The sequence below is a fragment of the Octopus sinensis genome, linkage group LG25, assembly GCF_006345805.1.
Source record: "Octopus sinensis linkage group LG25, ASM634580v1, whole genome shotgun sequence".
Taxonomy (NCBI): domain Eukaryota; kingdom Metazoa; phylum Mollusca; class Cephalopoda; order Octopoda; family Octopodidae; genus Octopus; species Octopus sinensis.
The window spans coordinates 5,103,662-5,125,861 of record NC_043021.1 but is presented as its reverse complement, the minus strand read 5'-3'; the positions used below and the strand labels follow the sequence as shown (position 1 = coordinate 5,125,861).

The following is a 22,200-nucleotide window of genomic DNA, read 5'->3' as shown; positions in this document are numbered from 1 at the left end:
TAATGCATTTTTGGCATATATAAGGAAAGTAACTCTCTAAAATTTATTATTAAATCTCAGAACGTAAAAAGCTATACAGTAACACCGCCCCCCCCTTTGTGGTTAGCCATATTGAGATGGCTATTATACTTTACATCTCTAAAAATGCTTATATAGTTATTTCCCTTACAAACCCGAGCAACGCCGGGCGATACTGCTAGTATAATAGAAATAAGTAAATAAATTAAAAACAAACTATATAAAGGGCACAGATACAAATAATATAGTAAGCAAAACCATACACACACACACACAAAATACATAAAAAACAGATGCGTATGCACATGCACGCACATACAGATAAGGATACACGTCATAGAGATAGAATGGACTAATCAGAATAAGAGGAAACACATGGATGGAAGAGTTACTCAAGTGGTCACAGATGTGTTGTGTGATGGAAGATTTCCAGACAATGGACATAAGATAAAATGAGAATAAACAAGTGAAGGATGAATTATATAGTGTGCATGTTTATTTGGCAAGAAAAAACAAAATGACCACCCCAAAGAATATCAGTATCAAACACACGATTTCACATCAGGAATCTTGCAAAACAAATTCATAAACATTTATATATATATATATATATATATATATATATATAATGGTAAAAACGGTAAGATAACAAAAAGAAAGAAAGAGACCTCAATATTATGTAAATAGAGGAAATTTATCTATACAATAATATGTTACATTACTCGATAGTCAAGATAACCGAAGAGATGGTGTTGTGGATTTCCACTTCGGCATCTGAAACTCAGTTTTATCTTGACTACCGAGTAAAGTAACATATTATTGTATGTATGTATATATATATGTATATATATATATATATATATATATATATATATAACTGATATCCCATAGTGGGTTACCCTCATAACCCCTATCTTACTTTGTACTATATATATATATATATATATATATATATATATTATTTTATCTAGTTTCAGCTCACGAGCTGTGGCCATGCTGGGGCACCGCACACATATATATATATATATATATATAACGGGAAGGTTTACGAAAATAAACAAAAGACGAAGGCAGATGGAGTACAAACAAACAAATGTATTAGTATGGCGCTCAGGAATAGAAATAGAACAAGTCTTTTACGTTTCGAGCCTACGCTCTTCGACAGAAAGATACACAGAAAAAAAACAAGGAGAGAAAAAAATGCGTGTAGGAGCTAACGATCTATCATGGCGAGAAGGACAGTATATATAGACGAGGAAAAATTTAAAAAGGCAGAATGCTAAATTGAAGGTAAATTTTAAAAATGGGCGTATGGAAAATAAAAAAATAAAAAATATTATATATATATATATAGATATGTGTCTATGTGAGATAAAGTAATTTCTAAAAAATAACAGTACTTTTATTAGACAATAACTAAACCATTATTAATATTATTTACAAGGTTATTCTGTCACTGACAATGGTGTTAGTAGAAACTTTTACATCATAGAATGGCACTTAGTTCTCAGCCTGCTGAAAACTATGGCCCCCATTTGGTTTCCCAGCTGGAACCATTTCCTTTACTTACATCAGACAAAATTTCCCACAGCTTCATTCTGCATCCCCTACTACCACACACACATGAAAGAAATCTGGATACATTTTTTGTCCTTTTTTTTTTTGGTTTTTGGTTCATTTTGTTTTACATGGTTTCAAAAACCCCGGATTTGTAGATAGGAAGGGTCGGAGGGGAACTGATGTTGTGAGTGAGGAGTCAATGTTTATGCCTTTCCGAGTAATGTGTGTGTGTGTGCAATGGTAAATAAGACTAGGGTTGTTTGACTTGCTTTCTAGAGAACTTACCCATCCATTGAGGTATCAAGAATATAGTAAATATAAATAATTAAAATAAGATATATATATATGTAGGGCAAAGAAATCAGTAGTAATATAGCAGGGTAACATTTACAGACGTTTACTGGGGAAGAATAGTGCAGTGTTACATCACATATATTACCTAGACATGTTTTCTCGTGTGTGTGTGTGTGTGTGTGTGTTATTTCTCTCTTTTACTCTATACTCTTTTACTTGTTTCAGTCATTTGATTGCGCCCATGCTGGAGCACCGCCTTTAGTTGATCGAGCGACTTGAGCCCGGGACTTATTCTTTTGTAAGCCCAGTACTTATTCATTCTACCGGTCTCTTTTGCCGAACCGCTAAGTGACGGGGACGTAAACACACCAGCATCGGTTGTCAAGCAATGCTAGGGGGACAAACACAGACACACAAACATACATATATATATATATATAGTTAATCCAAACAAGAAAGCACAAAAAAACACAACAACGCGAGGACGTGTAACAAATATAGTATTATTGGACGCTCAGGAAAGAAGGAGGGTTTAATGTTTCGAGCGGAGCTCTTCGTCGGAAACATAGAAGGAAAGACAGAGGAAGAAAAAACGCCAATGGTACACACGTGGTCACGACAGGCTTCTTTCAGTTTCCGTCTACCAAATCCACTCACAAGGCTTTGGTCGGCCTGAGGCTATAGTAGAAGACACTTGCCCAAGGTGCCACGCAGTGGGACTGAACCTGGAACCATGTGGTTGGTAAACAAGCTACCTACCACACAGCCACTGCTGCACCTATATATATAAATAAAATGTAGTCAATTCATTTGACCAAAAATTTCTTTAAGATGCTGGTTAAGTATGGCCACAATCTAATGACAAACAAAGGGAGAATGCACCACTTTGGCTTGTATATATAAGCTGAGGAGTAAGAGTGGGGACAGCAGTACTTATTAGGGGACAGTAACAGAAAGAAATAGAGAAGTTTTCAGTCAATGGATATTCACACACAAAAACACTTGCCACAGCTGAATACATGCTACACACAAGAGACAACAACCGTAAAACAAATAAGCCGCATTTGGTTAAGGAATGAAAAATAAACCAAATATATTTGTTTTATATATATTTCTCTTGCTAAACTGTTTTCCCATACATGTTCCATGTCTGGGTAGGAAGGGTAGCTAGGATGGGTGGTTTATAGAGAAAAAAAAAAAGAAAAAGGAAAAGAAAAAATGGTTCATGCTTTTGGAGCAATTGTTTTTATGACTGGTTGTCTTTCTTGCCACTAACTTTCTTCCCTGTTAAGTAGGACATGAGCCTGTTATCAACTAGACAAGCTGGGCTGAAGAGTTTTTTTCAAATCTGAATCTATCTGCATGTGGTCGCAGGGCACGAATGTCAATGCTTCTGCGGACAGGTCTCTTCTTTTGAAGAAATTATCACAACAAACTTAGAGCATGTCAAACTCTGCCTGTCTCTCAATTTCTCTCCTTTCAACTTTTCCCCACTGAGGAAGGATTGTTTGAAACGTTGAATTTTCCACTCTGCACCACTGAACTCTTTTTATTGATTTCAATGTGTGTGAGAGAAAGTGCATGACAGTGGCTTGATTGCAAAATCATGGCACTGCACAGTGAGATGGAACACAAGACCACATGGTCGGGAAGCAAGCCACCTAAAGAAATTTCATCTGGACTAGCATAACAAGGGTCCACTGCACACACCACAGACAAGCAGAGCCAAGACTATGAGCGACAGTTTTCTTATGTTTTAGGTTTTATAGTCATAGGCGCAGGAGTGGCTGTGTGGTAAGTAGCTTGCTAACCAACCACATGGTTCCGGGTTCAGTCCCACTGCGTGGCATCTTGGGCAAGTGTCTTCTGCTATAGCCCCGGGCCGACCAATGCCTTGTGAGTGAATTTGGTAGACGGAAACTGAAAGAAGCCTGTCGTATATATGTATATATATATATGTATGTGTGTGTGTGTTTGTCCCTCTAACATTGTTTGACAACCGATGCTTGTGTGTTTACGTCCCCGTTACTTAGCGGTTCGGCAAAAGAGACCGATAGAATAAGTACTGGGCTTACAAAGAATAAGTCCCGGGGTCGATTTGCTCGACTAAAGGCGGTGCTCCAGCATGGCCGCAGTCAAATGACTGAAACAAGTAAAAGAGAAAGAGAAAAGAGGTTTAGTGGAGGGGGGTGGGGAGCACAAACACAAACACAAAAGTTCATTTGTAATATCTAAATTTTCAGCGAAGTCATCACTACAAATAAGGAAAAATAATTAACAAACTAGATAAGATGTGTGAGCTGCAGAAAGCAAAGATCATCACCCCACATCACCGCTATTATCACAAGAAGCAGTCAAGTGGTCAAGGCCAATAGTTAGATAAGCCTCAAAACCAATTAAAGACATTTCCAACATGCTTCCCAAGTAGTCATGCATATTATCAGCATTACCACCAGAGACTCAGCCGTAATTATTGTACTATCACCCAGTCATTATGGTTATGATAGGAGAGGAGGATTTTGCAGCCTTCTGATTGATGTCTGCATTTAGAACATAGAGATTGCAGACTCTCTCTTTTACTCTTTTACTTGTTTCAGTCATTTGACTGCGGCCATGCTGGAGCACCGCCTTTAGTCGATCAAATCGACCCCGGGACTTGTTCTTTGGAAGCCCAGTACTTATTCTATCGGTCTCTTTTGCCGAACCGCTAAGTGACGGGGACGTAAACACACCAGCATCGGTTGTCAAACAATGCTAGGGAGACAAACACAGACACACAAACACACACATATACATATATACGACAGGCTTCTTTCAGTTTCCGTCTACCAAATACACTCACAAGGCATTGGTCGGCCCGGGGCTATAGCAGAAGACACTTGCCCAAGATGCCACGCAGTGGGACTGAACCAACAACCATGTGGTTGGTTAGCAAGCTACTTACCACACAGCCACTCCTGCGCCCAGACACGGCTGGGAACTTTAAATTCACTTCCCAACCATGTGGTTTTGAGTTCAATTCTACTGTAGAGCACCATGGGAACATATCTTTCATTATAGCTCAAGGCTAACCGAAGCTTTGCGAGTGGATTTAATAGACAAACTGGAAGAAACATGGTGTGTGCGTTTTACATTTGTGTTGCTACAAAAATCATTGAGATACAAGAGGTGGTATTGCCATTTCCTATGTCAAACCAGCTACTGGCCCTGCATCTTTTGAAGTCATGAGGAATATTAAATTCCCAGATCCCTTACTTGAAAAATATGTAAAAGTTACCGACCAACTGTCCATCTGTCAATGGGTAGAATATTTGAGTCACAGATAACCAGTTTAAATTTTTAAAAGGTTAATCTTAATACTCAGCTGCTCAAGATCACCATGGATCTATGATGATATAAACTTCCTATTTTAAAGTGATCTCAATTAAAACCATTTATCAAAATTCTGTTTCACAACATTCACTGAAACAGAGGCAGTGTATTTCAAGAAAAAATATGATGATAAAAGGGTTAACTGTTTTCAGCCACTGGACTGCAGATATACTGGGATACTGCTGTCAAAGGTTTACTCATAAATCATATTGACTTCAGTACTTATTTTACCGACCTTTATTTGTTGAAAAAAAAAAAAACACTGGTTTTTTTTTAGTCCAGTGTGAAGACAACACACCCACAGACATCTGTATGTATGCATACATGCATGCATGTTACGGTTGGCTTCTGCACTATCTCCATTTAACATTTATGCATATTTATGTTATGTGCTGGCATGCATATCTAGTTAAGTTAATTTTTTGGCTCAAAAAGCAAAAAGCAAGGCCATGTAGGGGGACATGGAGTTATGTACAGGGAGGGTGTTCATGCAAAGAGTTCAGGCCATTTCTGGTCAAGAGAGACTTTGAACCGAGCAGTTGTCGGCATCTTCACTATCTTGTCCGGCAGCTTATTCCATGGATCTGCAACCTGGATGGAGAAAGACCCTCTCCTTCGATTGAGATGAAATCGTCACAGATAGAGCTTTTCGGAGTGACCCCTGCAGCCGACGCTCTGGAGCAGGAGTGAAGAACAGCTCTTTCTAGAGGTTACACTTTCCGCTTATGATGTTGTGAGTGAGAATGAGATCACCACGGCGCCGTCGTTTTTCTAGAGAATACACACATATAGACATTGAAAAGCCAATGACAGAGCTCCTGTATGCTCTCTTGAACAGCTAGAAATAGCAACAAAATTCCACCGACACCACACCTTTCTAGCTTTTGAAAAAGGAAAGAGACTTTGAATAATGCAGTCCTGGATACATTCCTTTACTAAAGCAAATTTTCTATAGTCAGATGCTCTTCATAGCCAAGCATGTTTTCACAGAATATTGGAAAGAAATGAATGACACCCATTTACAACAACCATAAGTTGTCAAGACAAGGAGACACAAACAGATACACATATGCACACACATATGGGCTTCTTTCAATTTCTGTCTACCAAATCCACTTACATGACTCTGGTCAGCCCGGGGCTATAGAAGACATCATCATCATTGTTCGACCGTGGTCGAGACTTCCATAGTCTTTTCAAATAGCTAATAATGTGTGCGCGCGCCACTACTACACACATTGGAAAGCATTGTACAACCAAGTACTAAAGAAGATCTTTCCTCCTCCATGAAACAAAGCTGTTCCCGCTGGACGTCAACCCAGTATTTCTAAGCTACGGACCCAGTGATTTATTGTAAGGTTATCTCCCTAGATAGATTGCCTTCACTACGGCTAAGGAGCCCTTTCTACCCTATAGAAGACACTTGCCCAAGGTGCCATGCAATAGGACTGAACCTGAAACAATGTGGTTGGGGAGCACAATTCTCAACCACACACCCACAGCTATATAGAAGAAAAAAAAAAACTTTTTTTTAAATGTGTAACTAAAAACAACAACAAAAAAAATCTATTAAACAACCATTTAAAGATGTTGAAAAGTGTAACAAACAACCGGATTTTCTTTAAAACAACAGCAACGACAAAACTAGACTTTGTTACAACTGAAAAGTCAAGAGATTCTTATCAGACAAATGTTTAAAATTACGATAACAAATAAACAGTGTTCTACTTAAACTCATCACAATGATTTTACTGAAAATGAACTAATAATACACAGGCATACATACGAGACTGCAGATACAGACAGAAACAATAGACATACAATTCAGACATTGTGTGTGCGTGAGTGTGTGTGTGTGTGAGTGAGTGAGTGTGTGTTTGTGAGTGTGTGTTTGTGAGTGTGTGTTTGTGAGTGTGTGTTTGTGAGTGTGTGTTTGTGAGTGTGTGTTTGTGAGTGTGTGTTTGTGAGTGTGTGTTTGTGAGTGTGTGTTTGTGAGTGTGTTTGTGAGTGTGTGTTTGTGAGTGTGTGTTTGTGAGTGTGTGTTTGTGAGTGTGTGTTGTGAGTGTGTGTTTGTGAGTGTGTTTTGTGAGTGAGTGTGTGTGAGTGAGTGTGTGTGAGTGAGTGTTTGTGTGAGTGTTTGTGTGAGTGTGTTTGTGTGAGTGTGTTTGTGTGAGTGTGTTTGTGTGAGTGAGTGAGTGTGTGTGTGAGTGTGTGTGTGAGTGAGTGAGTGGTGTGTGTGTGAGTGAGTGAGTGAGTGTGTTTGTGTGTGTGTGTGTGGTGTGTGTGTGTGTGTTTGTGTGAGTGTGTGAGTGAGTGAGTGAGTGAGTGAGTGAGTGAGTGAGTGAGTGTGTGTGTGTGAGTGAGTGTGTGTATGTGAGTGAGTGTGTGTATGTGAGTGAGTGTGTGTATGTGAGTGAGTGTGTGTATGTGAGAGAGAGAGTGAGAGAGCCAGCCTTTAAAAGGCTGGGAAGATATAGAAGTACAGAAATCAGGATATTTTTAAGGACATGAATATTTTGAAAGCTATAAGTGCAGGCATGGCTGTATGGGTGAGAAGTTCACTAGAACCCCATGGTGAATGTCTTGTAATAGAATTTGGTAGATGGAAACTTAGAAGAGGAAACAATGTCATTTCCTCTGTAAACGAAGCATCTGGCATCTTGCTTTTGAAGATGTGCAAAACGAAAGATCTTTTACTTAAATGGTAAAGGTCATTGACAGAAACGACATTGGCTGTAAAACAACGTTGCAATAATGCAAGAGTCTAACCCATGCCGGCATGGTAAAACAGACATAAAAATCAAATTAATAAATATTTCATGATAAAATTTTGCTACAAGAAAGTGTAAAAAGAAGGGAAATACACATCCACAGCCATCATTTGCAAGTGAAAGTGACTTGGTAGCACATACCATCGTCATCTTGTATGGGTCAGATGGAATTTGCTGAGGCAGATTTTTTTTACAGTTGGATGCCCTTCCTGTTGCTAACCAAGGTGATATTTCCCTATGACCAAAGATGTTTTTATGGAAGACTGGCTCAATTATAACCATCACAAGGTGCCAAGGATAGGGTAATGCAAACACATATACAACAGGCTTCTTTCAGTTTCTAACTACCACATCAATTCACAAGGCTTTCATTGTCTCAGGGCTAAAGTAGAAGGTGCCTCAATATATATATATATATATATATAAGGAAGAGAGAACCAAAAAGAAATAAACAACAGAAATGATTGAGAACTCAATGAACAGTATTCTCCTCCGCCCACCCGTTTGGTTACAAGCTAGCCTTGATATTGGAGGTTGATGATTAAAAATATTCTAGTTCAGACCATCCTATTTTTTTACCCACCAAAAGCTCACTGAGAACAGCACCAAATTATACAAGGGATCCCTTAACCCTTTCGTTACCAACCCGGTTAAAACCGGCTCTGGCTCTGTAGTACAAATGTCTTGTTTTCATAAGTTTTGCATCAAAATATACCACCAAACCTTAGTCGCAATTTATATTCCTAATACTAGCTTAATGATAACCAAGTTATTTTACTAAATTCTTTGTTATATTTAAAATAATTGAAAGCAACACAGAACATCTCAAAATAAATACAGTAACAAAAGGGTTAAGACAATCGGGTGTGGTTTCAAAGATGACAATTCTATCCAACTGAGCAACCATGTAAAAGCTCCCTCAAAACACAACACAGTGTCGGCGGGGGGTGGGGGGGGTGCACATTGTGGCCTCCAGTCATGGCCCAGTTCCAACATGAACATAAGAACTCGGTCCCACAAGCTTAAAAAAAACACTCCAGTTTCATAGTGCTACTGTTTCTTACTTGTAGTGACTCATTCCACCTGGAAATACTTGTTCACAGCAAGATGGACAGACCAGGCCGTTGCCAAAAAAATTACATATCAAGTTATATAACGTATGACCAATTCAAAACAATGAACAAATAAGCATTACATTTGACTGAGTCATCTGAATGCTAAAGGGTTAAGCATCTTGGTTGGTTGTCTGGTAATCCATCTAGTCATGTCTGAAATATGATCCTTGGTAACCAAGTGCACAAGTAACAACAACCCGAGGCTCTACACTGCAAAGTATGCAGAAAATGTCATCTAAATAGAGGAACACAACCCTTTCCAGATGACATTTAATCCTTTAGCATTCAGATTACTCTGTTGAATGTAATGTTTATTCACAGTTTTGAATTAATCATGCATTATCTCACAGCTTCAAGATTTTGAAGATGCGATAGTTTATTTTTAGAATGACATTGGAAGGTAGGTGTGAGAGGCTAGATCTGGCCAGTTTGCACATAAAACAGGTAGAATAATTTTGGTTGGATATGGATGGTTTAAATAGCACTAAAATTAAAATGGATTTGGAGCAAAACTTCAGATCCTTACACTTAACGCAGAGTTACTCTTTTACTTGTTTCAGTCATTTGACTGCGGCTATGCTGGAGCACCGTCTTTAGTTGAGCAAATTGACCCCGGGACTTATTCTTTGTAAGCCCAGTACTTATTCTATCGGTCTCTTTTACCGAACTGCTAAGTGACAGGGGACGTAAACACACCAGCATCGGTTGTCAAGCAATGCTAGGGGGACAAACACAGACACACAAACATACACAAACACACACACACACACATATATATATATATATATACGACAGGCTTCTTTCAGTTTCCGTCTACCAAATCCACTTACAAGGCATTGGTCGGCCCGGGGCTATAGCAGAAGACACTTGCCCAAGATGCCACGCAGTGGGACTTAACCCGGAACCATGTGGTTGGTTAGCAAGCTACTTACCACACGGCCACTTAAATATATTAAAATGAAACATGCAAACCTATAGAGGTCGAATATATCAAGCACTGTAGGAAATACTTTCTACAACAAGCACCAATGACCACAAATGCACAACAAAGTGGGTCATTGAAAACCTTGATAGTCCTTACTAGCTAGAAATAACAGCCCAATCTTCCAAACAATATCCTACTGTTAAAAAATGGGTACATTGGATGCCAGAAGAACGAAAGATAAGAGGGCCATGGGGGACACTTTTAGTCATAAATCTGCTCAATCAAGATTGATTTGGGGCTTAAATTCATAAATACCAGTACCCTAACAAATATTAGTACAAGGTTTTTTTTTTTTGTTTTGTCTTTCTGCCTTGTTCCATTAACGTAAACAATAATACATATTTATATATCCATAAAGCTTTATTATATGCCAGTTATAATATATATATATATATATATATATATATATCTATATATATATATATATATATAATATATTATAAAACATATGCATATATAATCATATGATATATATATCATATATATATATATATAAAAACATGCAGCTATATATATATATATATATATATATATATGTACGTACTACCTTCTACATGTATATATACACGCATATATGATACAGGACACCAAAAAAACGTCGACACATGAGAAACGAAAACAGACACAACCCAAGGAACTGGACATTTTTCTTAAACAACAAAAAATAGAGTACAGGACAAATAACACAAGGAAAACACCCCTTCTTCAGTCGCCATGGTTTCATCTACTCTACGTTTCGAAGGTGAAGGCGAGACGTATCTTCGATAAGAAACTTTCCTTCCTGCGAAAAGCAAATCAAATAAAATTTGAGATCTTTTTGCAGAGGGGTAAAAATGGTAACAAAAACAGGACAGTAACGACAGTACAAAATATAAGCAGTAAAAGACAGGGCAAGGAGAATAACAAGACAAGAAGGTCTGTTAAGCCGAACGAAAAAAAAGTATTACGAACGCATATACACACACACACCACATTCAACCCCAGCAGATATACAGGGCTTCCTATCAAAATTGCACCAAAGAGTTCTAATTTCTAATGGAAAATTTAATCCTCAAACATCAATGTTTCTTTAGTTTGTTAATCTCTAAGCCTCTTTGGCCACCAGCTTCAGTTATGGATTATCTGACCACACTACAGAAATCAGTTTTATTAATTGTAATGTTTCTCCCTTAATCCATGACGGATTACAACATTGATAAGTTTCAATACAATTAAACAGGAAGAAACTCTGGCACGTAAAAAGCACCATCCGTTCGTGGCGTTGCCAGCGCGCCCCGACTGGCCTCCGTGTCGGTGGCACGTAAAAGCACCATCCGTTCGTGTCCGTTGCCAGCCTCGCCTGGCCCCCGTGCCGGTGGCACGTAAAAGCACCATCCGTTTGTGGTTGTTTGCCAGCTCCATCTGGCACCTGTGCGGGTGGCACGTAAAAAGCACCCACTACACTCGCAGAGTGGTTGGCGTTAGGAAGGGCATCCAGCCGTAGAAACACTACCAGATCAGACTGGGCCTGATGCAGCCTCCTGGTTTCCCAGACCCCAGTTGAACCGATTTCATCTCAATCAAAGGAGAGGGGCTTTCTCCGTCTGGGTTGCAGATCCGTGGAATAAGCTGCCAGACGAGATGGTGAAGATGCCAACGACCGCTTGGTTCAAAGTCTCCCTTGACCACAAGTGGCCCGAACTCTTTACATGAACACCACCCTGTACATAACTCCATGTCCCCCTACATGGCCTTGCTTTTTGCTTTTTGAGCCAAAATTAACTAACTAACTAACTACCTCCTCACCAGGCAACAAGACAGACAGATACTGGCTAATGCAAAGCCCTTGCTAGATGAAGAGTGTACAGCTCTACATAGGTTACTAGTTAACCAGAAAGACCCGGAGAAATAAACCAATCTGGAAAAGAAGACTATGGAAGCTCAAAGACCCAGCAAACAGACAAAAATTGAGAGATTTCCTAACAGAGCTTCTGACGAAAAGCAGGAAGAGTTGGAGATATATAGCTTAGAGGACAATTGGAACATTATTTACATGTGATGGATAGTTGTCCTCATCTTGTTTGTTGTTAACAAGTTTCGGCTGATATACCCTTCAGCCTTCATCAGGTGCTTTGGGGGAAAATTCGAACATAGGTTCTCATTCCTAAGGTATTTTTCGATGATGTTGTTATTACTATTCAGGTCACTGGCAGGAGTCGAACTCTGAATCTTGGAGTTAGTAACCCACGCTCTTAACCACTACACCACATGCCCGTCAAACCATCCAACTCAGGCCAGCCCATGCTGATGTTAAACAACGATGATGATAGTGATGATATATACGTATGAAGGCGGCGAGCTGGCAGAAGCGTTAGCACGCCGGGCGAAATGCTAAGCGGTATTTCGTCTGCCGCTACGTTCTGAGTTCAAATCCCGCTGAGGTCGACGTTGCCTTTCATCCTTTCGGGGTCGATAAATTAAGTACCAGCTACGCACTGGGGTTGATGTAATCGACTTAATCCGTTTGTCTGTCGTTGTGTGTCCCCTCTGCGTTTAGCCCCTTGTGGGTAGTAAAGAAATATATATACATATGATGATATATTCCAAGCACAAATTTTTGTATATCTATTACCAAACAGTGTTAAACTGCATTTTTCTTTAATGCTGTTTGGCACCATCACAAGTAAACCCTGCCTTGAGGTGTTTAAACAACAATGGGATTCAACTGGTGACCGATGAAGGGTAATTCTCCACTCATGATAAATGTGTTTATGTTGTGACTACTCTATTTGATTTGCTTCATGCGTCTCGGATAGTGCTGGTCCTTCTTTGTAAGTTATGGAATTAGCATGAATTAAAGATCAGCCAGAAGATATTGTGCTAGAGTGATACTTTTCTCCAAATATTTATAGTTTATCATGATCATGTTATTTGGCATATATATATATATATGTACTTACACATGCACATTCATGGACATAGGCACACATTTGAGTAGTTAGCTAGTTTTCTGTTTATATATATATATATATATATATTTAACAGAAAACTAGCTGACTGCTCAAGAATCAGCTGGCCCTCATTGTCAGTGATGATATTACAGAAGACAAGAAAGGTTTATTTACCGACAGACTACCTACAGCTGGTTAACATAAATAAACCAATGTGTGTGTGTGTGTGCAAGCCTGACTGTGTGAGTGTGCCTGAGAGAGGGAGGGAGATTGTGAGAGTACCAGAACGCAAGAGAGAGAGAGAGAGAGAGAGAATGTGTGAGAAAGAGAGAGTAAATGAATATGTGTGAGTGAGGGTGGATACACTGTATTTCACAGTCCAAAGTTCATTCTGAGGAATTTCATCAACTTAAAGTCTCCATCTGGCCAAGACATTAAAGATGAGAGGTGCAGAGGACAGCATCCGCTTGGAATGTAGGATATTTAACGCATTCAAACGGCCGACCATTTCATTCACCCTCAATAATATTGATTTCTGAGGCACAATTCCACAGATTCAGAGAAAATTAAGGGAGCAAAACAAACCTACACCCACTCCCTTTCAGTTCTGGCAGAAATGTTAACACGCTGGGTGAAATGCTTAGCAGTATTTCGTCTGCCGAGGTCGACTTTGCCTTCCATCCTTTCGGGGTTGATTAAATAAGTACCAGTTACGCACTGGGGTCGATATAATCGACTTAGTCCGTTTATCTGTCCTCTCTGTGTTTAGCCCCTTGTGGGTAGTAAAGTTAACCCCAATGCTCAGCTGATACTTAGTTTAATGACCCTGAAAAGATGAAAGGCAAAGTTGACCTCAGCAGAATTTGAACTCAGAATGTAAAGATGGACAGGATGCTGCTGAGCACTTTATCCGGCATGCTACCAATTCCACCAGCTTTATTCCACTGCCATTAACAACTAGGATAATAATGGTTTCTAACAGATACAAAAGACCTGAAATTTAGAGGAGACAGTTGACTGTATCAACCCCAGTACTTGTCTGGTACTTTTATCAACCCAAAAGGATGACAGGTAAGGTTGACCGTGACAGGACTAAACTCGGAATGGTAAAACAGATGAACTGCTGCTAAACATTTTGCCTGGCATACTAAGAATCCTGCCAACTCACTGCCTTAACCCATTAGCATTTAAACCGGCCATATCTGGCCAGAAGTATTCTGCCAGTTTTATGTTCAAACTGGCCAGATCTGGTCTCTCACACCAACCCTACAATATCATCCTAAAAATTAACAGCTACCTCATCAAATTCTCATAGCTACAAGATAATGCCTGATTAGTTCAAAACAATGTGGATAAAGAAGCATTAATTTTGGCAGAATAATGTGAACACTAAAGGGTTAACCCTTTCGTTACCAACCCGGCTAAAACCAGCTCTGGTTCTGAGTACAAATGTCCTATTTTCAAAAGTTTTGGATTAAAATCTTCCACCAAACCTTAGTCACAATTTATGTTCCTAACACTAGCTTAATGATGACTAAGTTATTTTACTAAATTCTTTGTTATATTTAAAGTAATTGAAAGAAACACAGAGCATCTCAAAATAAATACAGTAACAAAAGGGTTAAATAGATACTGCAAATCATTTTGATCAATGCTCTACTGATTCTAAGTCTATTGCTTCGAATTTTCTTTTACATGTCAGTCAGTAGACAGTGGCCATGCTGGAGTTACTGGTTTGAAGGATTTTTAGTCATTTTGATCCTAGTACATTTGTTTTAAAGTTTCGTTCTTACTGTTGTCATAACTGAAATACGAGCAGCGCAATTCACAGACAGACTTGTTTTTCCATGTAAACACTGGCTGTCAAACAGCGATGGGGACAAAGACACACATACATATGTATGTGTGTGTGTGTGTGTGTGTGTGTGTGTGTGTGTGTGTGTGTGTGTGTGTAAATATGTGTGGCTTGGTGGTTAGGGTGTTATGCTCATGATCACAAGATTGTGGTTTCGATTGCCAGACCACCGGTGTGTTGTGTTCTTGAGAAAAACACTTCATTTCATATTGCTCCAGTCCACTCAGCCGGTGGAGTGGTATTGTTCTAAAACTACAACAAACACATTCCGAGGTCGACAGCTATACACGCACACGATGACTTCCACGTAGTTTCCATCAACCAAATTCACTCACAAGGCATTGGTCAGCTGCCGTTCACCAGCCTCGCTTGGCACCTGTGTCGGTGGCACATAAAAAGCACCCACTACACTCATGCAGTGGTTGGCGTTAGGAAGGGCATCCAGCTGTAGAAACTCCGCCAGATCTGACTGGCCTGGTGCAGCCTTCTGGCTTCCCAGACCCCAGTTGAACCGTCCAACCCATGCTAGCATGGAAAGCAGACGTTAAACGATGATGATGATCATGACTTCCCCAAGGTACTGTGCAGTGGGACCTAACCCAACATCATGTGGTTGTAAAGAGAGCTTCTTAACCACACAGCCACGTCTGCACGTATGTTCCCATTTGTTAAATGCCACAGTACGGTTTGGGGTTGGCACACTGCTTAGAATAGTATGCCTAATGTGCCTCCCAGACTAACAGCACAGCACACATTTTAGATGTCTTTTGCGGGGGTCCCTGCTGTGCACATTTGAAGCATTCTTGGTCCTCTTGTATGCGCATCCATCTGGTGACTACAGGCATTTATACTGCACATGTTCAGCTGGGTGTTGGCCGCATCAATCTCACTGCTCAGCAGTGTGACCTTTAAAGGTCACAAGCAATGATCTTTCCTCCCTGGCTAGTCTACAGGTAGAAATACAAGAGTGCACATGGTTCCACTGACATGCACCTCGGCAGGTGCAGATGCACAGTTAATAATGGTAACAGACTGCATGTAAAGAGTGATTGTGGTGATGATGATGGCCTTGGAAAAAAAACAGATGTTACAGCAGTGAAGGAGGGTAACTGTCCCAGTTTCCCCTTGATATATTTGTGGATTAGAACTGGAGAGGGGGGGAGTTGGATAGAAAGAAAGTGTATGAAAGAGGATGTGAAAAGGAAAGAGTGGGTTAACACAAGAGAGGGATAGTGAGAAAGAAGAGAGGTAGGAGGAGGAGATAAAAAAAGGATGATGTACAGCCATTGCTACTACAGTGTCAGCATTGAGCCGTGGGACATATTTCAAATTTCGAGGTTTGTACATTTGTTGGAGGCAAGGGAAGATGGTTTTAACTTAAAATCACGGGATGGGGGTGTTTATTTGGGGGAGGCAGCAGTTGCCTGCTAGAAATAGCAGCCAAATCTTCCTCACATCACATCCTACTGCTTATGTAATTGGAGATAAAGCAAGACACGAAGGCTATAATTGGAATGACCTTCAACAGAGGTCTGCCCTGCTCAATCAAGGCTAAATTAGGGGCTTAAAAAAAAAAAGGAAAAAATCTGTATGAAGACAATATGAAATAATAATATGTGATGTATGACCAGAAGTGTGTGTGTGTATGCGTGTGTGCACAAAAGAGTGGGGGAGAGTAAGGGGGAGGCCTGGAGAGGAATGTTCCATTGGACGTGTTGTAAAGATTTACACAAAAGACAGAAGCTGCACATTCAAGGCAGAAGCTGATGTGCAACAAAAAGAGGCAGCTGCATTAGTAAGAACACACAATGCAAGCTGATGACATCTGCTGGATGGTTGCTGTTGCAGTAGTTATTTAGCCCCAGGTCAAGCCTGACTGAGAAGACCTATCCTGTCAGTTTCTCTTTCACTATAATCATTACTACCACCACCACCACCATCACTGTAGTTTCTGCATCCGGAAGCTGACAAAATTTCAAGTTTCCCACTCCAACAGGCCTACTGAAATCATTTACCCAGGCACGTAAAAAGCACCATCCGATCGTGGCCGTTTGCCAGCCTCGTCTGGCACCTGTGCCGGTGACATGTAAAAAGCACCATCCGATTGTGGACGTTTGCCAGCCTTGTCTGGCACCTGTGCAGGTGGCACGTAAAAAGCACCCACTACACTCATGGAGTGGTTGGCATGTTAAGAAGGGTATCCAGCCGTAAGAAACATTGCCTGGGCCTGGTGCAGCCTTCTGGCTTCCCAGACCCCAGTTGAACCGTCCAACCCATGCCAGCATGGAAAGCAGACGCTAAACGATGATGATGATGATGATTGGGGCCATCTTCTCTACAAGAACTGGCACAAACCCATTTTGCCCAGTCCTAACTCCTCAGAATGCCAGCTCACAAGAACACTCTACCGGCACCAGTTTCTCAACAGGCAAAAAGCCAGATTCTTGGGACAAAGGAATTAGTGATTACACTGATCGCAATACCCAAACTGCTATTTTTTTTATATCACCAGCTCTACAAAGCAAAACGTACAAGATGACGACACAATTTGAACTCTGGACATAAAGTCCAACGTATTTTCTCCAGACACTCTAATGGTTCTGCCAGTGCAATACACAATATAAATTACTTGATATAATAGAGTTCAGTTTTAGTCATTATAATTCTGTGTGTGTGACTGTTTGTTAAATGCATGTGTAGGTGTGCTGCTAAATATACTGTCTATTATATTATGTAGTCTAACTCGTTTTATATAATCAGCTTAATTACAGAATTTTTTTTTGGAAAGCCTCAAAGTCCTTGTTTGTAATTTAACATACATACACGCACACACACACAGACAACAGCTGTATATTTTCTCAGTAACAATGGCATGTCACATTTTACCTGACAGTAGAAATACACACACACACACACACAAGCACAGCCAGTCAGACAACTAGTGGATGAGAGTGGGAGGAGTATAAGGACATGTACAAAATGAGAGGGGGGTGAACAGCACAGAGAAAAATGTGAAAGGGAGGAGAGAGAGAGAGAGAGAGGAGGAAGTAGGGAGGAAAGAGAAAGAGGAGATACGAAAACAAAGAGACGAAGGCCTGGAGAGAGAGAGGGAGAGAGAGAGAGATGTGGAGGGTAGCAGAAAGAAACATGAAGAGATAGAGAGTAAGAAAAAGTGAGACAAGCAGAGTGGTAGAGAGGGGGGGAGATGTAAAAAAAAAGAAGAAAAAAAAAAGAGTGAACGGAGCTGAAGAGTGTGAACTAAGTGAGGAGACAGTCACACTAGTAAGGAACATCAACTGCAAGCCGGTCACCATTAGTTTCATGTACTGGAAGAACAGATAAGTGGATACAACGTTTTTCAAAATAACGTATGCAGCAAGCTTTACATTATTATAGGAACATCCAGCAGTAGAAAACTTGTCTCAACCAATTTCCATCCAAAAATGGAAAAGTGGATGTTAAACGATAATTACATACATGCGCACACACACATTTATAACCATCATTTAATGCCCATCTTCCATGCTGGCATGGAATGGATGGTTTCACAGGAACTAGCAAGCCAGGGGACTGTGCCAAGCTCTGTCTGCTTTGACACAGTTTCTACAGCTGGCTGTTTTTCCTGTCCTACAATGTGTACTGGGAGCTTTTTATGTGATATATATATTTATATATATATATACTTTATTTAAAAGCAGCAGAAATTCAACAAAACCTGTTACTCTGAGTTTCACGTTCCCGTTCGGACAGTTTTTGTTTAAAAAAAAAAATTTTTTTAAAGAAAAATTGTCCGACGAACAGGAACATGAAACTCCGAGTAACAGGTTTTGTTGAATTTCTGCTGCTTTTAAATAAAGCATATTACTCTACCCCTGGTAATTGAGTACTCTTTTTTCCACCTTGTTTCACATTTATGTGTTTACTCTGGTATATATATATATATTTATATATATGATTGATTTTTAGACTGAGCAGTGCATGGTGTGTGGGATGGACAGACAGACAGACACACACACAGCAGGCTTCTTTTGGTTTCTGCCTACCAAATCCAATCAGAGTTTTAGTTTGCCCAAGGCTACTAGGGTGCCATGCAGTGGGACTGAACCCAGAACCATGTAGTTAGGAAGCAAACTTCTTATAACACAGCCCCTATAATATATAGGTGCAATGTATATATAATTTATCATTCATCTAACGTCCACTTTCCATGCTGGCATGGGTTAGACAGTTTGACTGGAACTGATAAACCAGAGGGTTACACCAGGTTCCTGTTTGATTTGGTATGGTTTCTACAGTTGGATGCCCTTCCTAACACCAACCACTCAGAGTGTAATGGGTGCTTTTTACATGCCACTGGCACATGTGCCATTTACATGACACTAGCAACAGCCACAACTATGATTTCACTTGAGTCTTCTTGTGCACAGCACATTGTAAAAGGTTTGTCACTTGTCATCGCCTCTGCGAAGCCCGACATTCAAAGATCACACTAATGGAAAGGGCCACGATTACAATTTCACAAGTGCCATCCACATGACATTAGCAATGGCCATACATAATAATTATATTCAAACAGTCACATACAGACAGATGAGAGGCTTCCATGTAGTTCCTATCTGCACAGAAGTCTGATCCACTCACAAGAAATTAATTAGTTAAAGGTCATAGATAAAAACATTTCCTTAAAAAGTGAGATTGAACACAGAACCACATGGTTACAAAGTGAATTCCAAGTCCACACAACCAGGCCGGTGCTATCACAGAGAGGTGTATGGTTGTGTGATTAAAAAGTTTGTTTCCCAAATATTTGGTTTGGGGTTCACTTTTGCTACAAACCGCCTTGGGCAAACGTCCTCTTTTTTATGCTTGCATTGGTTAGATGGAATTTGTTGAGGTATTTGGATGTCTGTTGTGTTGCCAACCCCTAACTGGTTTCAGAGCATGGCCAGACATGATTTTTGTGGAAGACTGGAAATTAACAACACCTCTTGTATGACAATGATGCTTGTTTACAATCATCACATGATTGTGCCCAAGTCACCATACAGTGGCATGAACTCATGACAATATGGTAAGGAAGCAAGCTTAATCACACAGCCACGTCTGCACTTATATACATAGGCATATGTACATACACACACACAAAGATGTGTGGACCAATGAAAGAAAGAGACATTCAACACATTTAGTGGGAGTTACATGTTTAAAAGAGTTTGATTTGGCCCCATGCAATCTTACAGAAACCTAGCTGACCCCCCAAAAGCTAGGTTTCTGTGAGATGCCTACAAAACTTTGTTGCATGAGACCAGATCAAACTGTTTTAAATAATGATGATAATAATATATATCGTTTGCCAGCTCTGTCTGGCCCCCCGTGTTGGTGGCACGTAAAAGCACCATCCGTTCGTGTCCGTTGCCAGCCTCGCCTGGCCCCCGTGCCGGTGACACGTAAAAGCACCATCCGTTCGTGGCCGTTTGCCAGCTCTGTCTGGTACCTGTGCGGGTGGCACGTAAAAAGCACCCACTACACTCATGGAGTGGTTGGCGTTAGGAAGGGCATCCAGCCGTAGAAACACTGCCAGATCTGACTGGGCCTGATGAAGCCTTCCAGCTTCCCAGACCCCAGTTGAACCGTCCAACCCATGCTAGCATAGAGAACAGACGCTAAATGATGATGATGATATTGGACTGCTGAACTCTACACTGTATTTTTTCCCTCATTCCTTTCAGTTGAAGAGTGTAGTTGAATGGCTAATTTCCATTCACATATTTGCATTTCAAAAATTAGACAATCTTTTCCATAAATCAACTATTGTAAAAATTTTATATGATGACATATTTTCTACACGTGTGTACCTTAAAAGATGTCAGTCATCACAACACACACCTTCACTCACTCACTCACTATCTCTCTCACATACACATGTGCAAGCACGCACGCACGCGCATGCACTACATCCATTTCATCTTTCACTTTCTCTATTCTTTTCGCTGTCTCTTCTTTCAATTTCTGCTCTCTTCAAATAAAATTTTTACGGATACAACTGCTTATAAAAGTAAGGATTAATGTATAATTTCTTTCTATGTTCATAAGCTTTTGTGTACAATATTGGGAAAAATATTCCACCAAAGAAACAAGTATAAAGCAAGGAGGATTATAGAAGCTAGATGAGATTTTCTCAACATCAGCAAATGCATATTGCAGCACTTAATGCTGGATCAATGTTTTAATGATTAGACAGAGGTCCAATAGAAGAGCTCTCAGAAACAGACTAAGTACAAATTTGTTCTTCACAACTCCTGAAGCTGTCTTTAGATATGATCCATCCCATTCTTATAATAATAACTGTCCAAATTGGTGTGCTAAACACAAATTGTCTTTTCTGTAGAGCTTTAAAATTTTCAAATGAAACAAATGGTATGTGCTACTCAGGCGGTCAGGTAACATTGCCAGCACTACCAGCTCCTTCTCAACCTCTTATGTATCGTCTAGAAGGCATTTCCATCCAGTCAAAGGATTTTCTGAACAATATCAGACAATACAACTCTGCAAATGACATTGTTTGGTGCATCTAAGAAGATAGATAAACATGAATTTACGACATCAAAGTTCAAGGGTAAGTCTATCACCTCATTGGCTCCCTGTTACCCACAAATAAACAGCCACAGTTCCTCCAAATTTACTTTGAGTGATGTAGGACGACAAACCCGAAGGAGATGTCAACATTTTAGATGATGGGTTGTGTTAGACAGCGTTGACTGCTGCAAAAGAGAGTATATCCACTGACAGATTCTCGGTGCATTCATAAATCGCATAACCCCCACAAGTTAGGGCCTGAAATACTCCAAACAGACGTATGCATGTTGCTTAGTTGAATTAGCCCATCATTTACTCCTTAAATGTTTTGTTGTCAATGCTGCACTTTCCAATATCACCTGTTTCAACATAACTGTAATATATTATATACAAACTATGCCATTTTAATACTGAGCAAGTAATAAATAACCCTTCAAACCATATACAAATCATATTTAAATAAAGTATGTACTATATATATATATACACACATCATTTAGATAATGTATACATAGATTCTTTTACTTGTCTCAGTCATTTGATGGCGGTCATGCTGGAGCACTGCGCTGAAGGGTTTTAATCAAAGAAATCGACCTCAGGACATTCTTTGTAAGCCTAGTACTTATTCTGTTGGTTTCTTTTGTCGAACAGTTATGGGGACATAAACACACCAACATTGGTTGTCAAGCAATTGTAAGGAGGGCAGGGTAGTGCAAATACACAC

The 22,200-nt window shown here is 40.0% G+C and overlaps 1 protein-coding gene across 5 annotated transcripts in view; it reads right to left on the bottom strand.

Moving 5' to 3' along the window:
• LOC115224289 (rho GTPase-activating protein gacU) overlaps positions 1 to 22,200 on the bottom strand; it is a 195,931-nt gene that overhangs the window by 36,392 nt on the left and 137,339 nt on the right. The gene's annotated exons all lie outside the window — the stretch shown is intronic.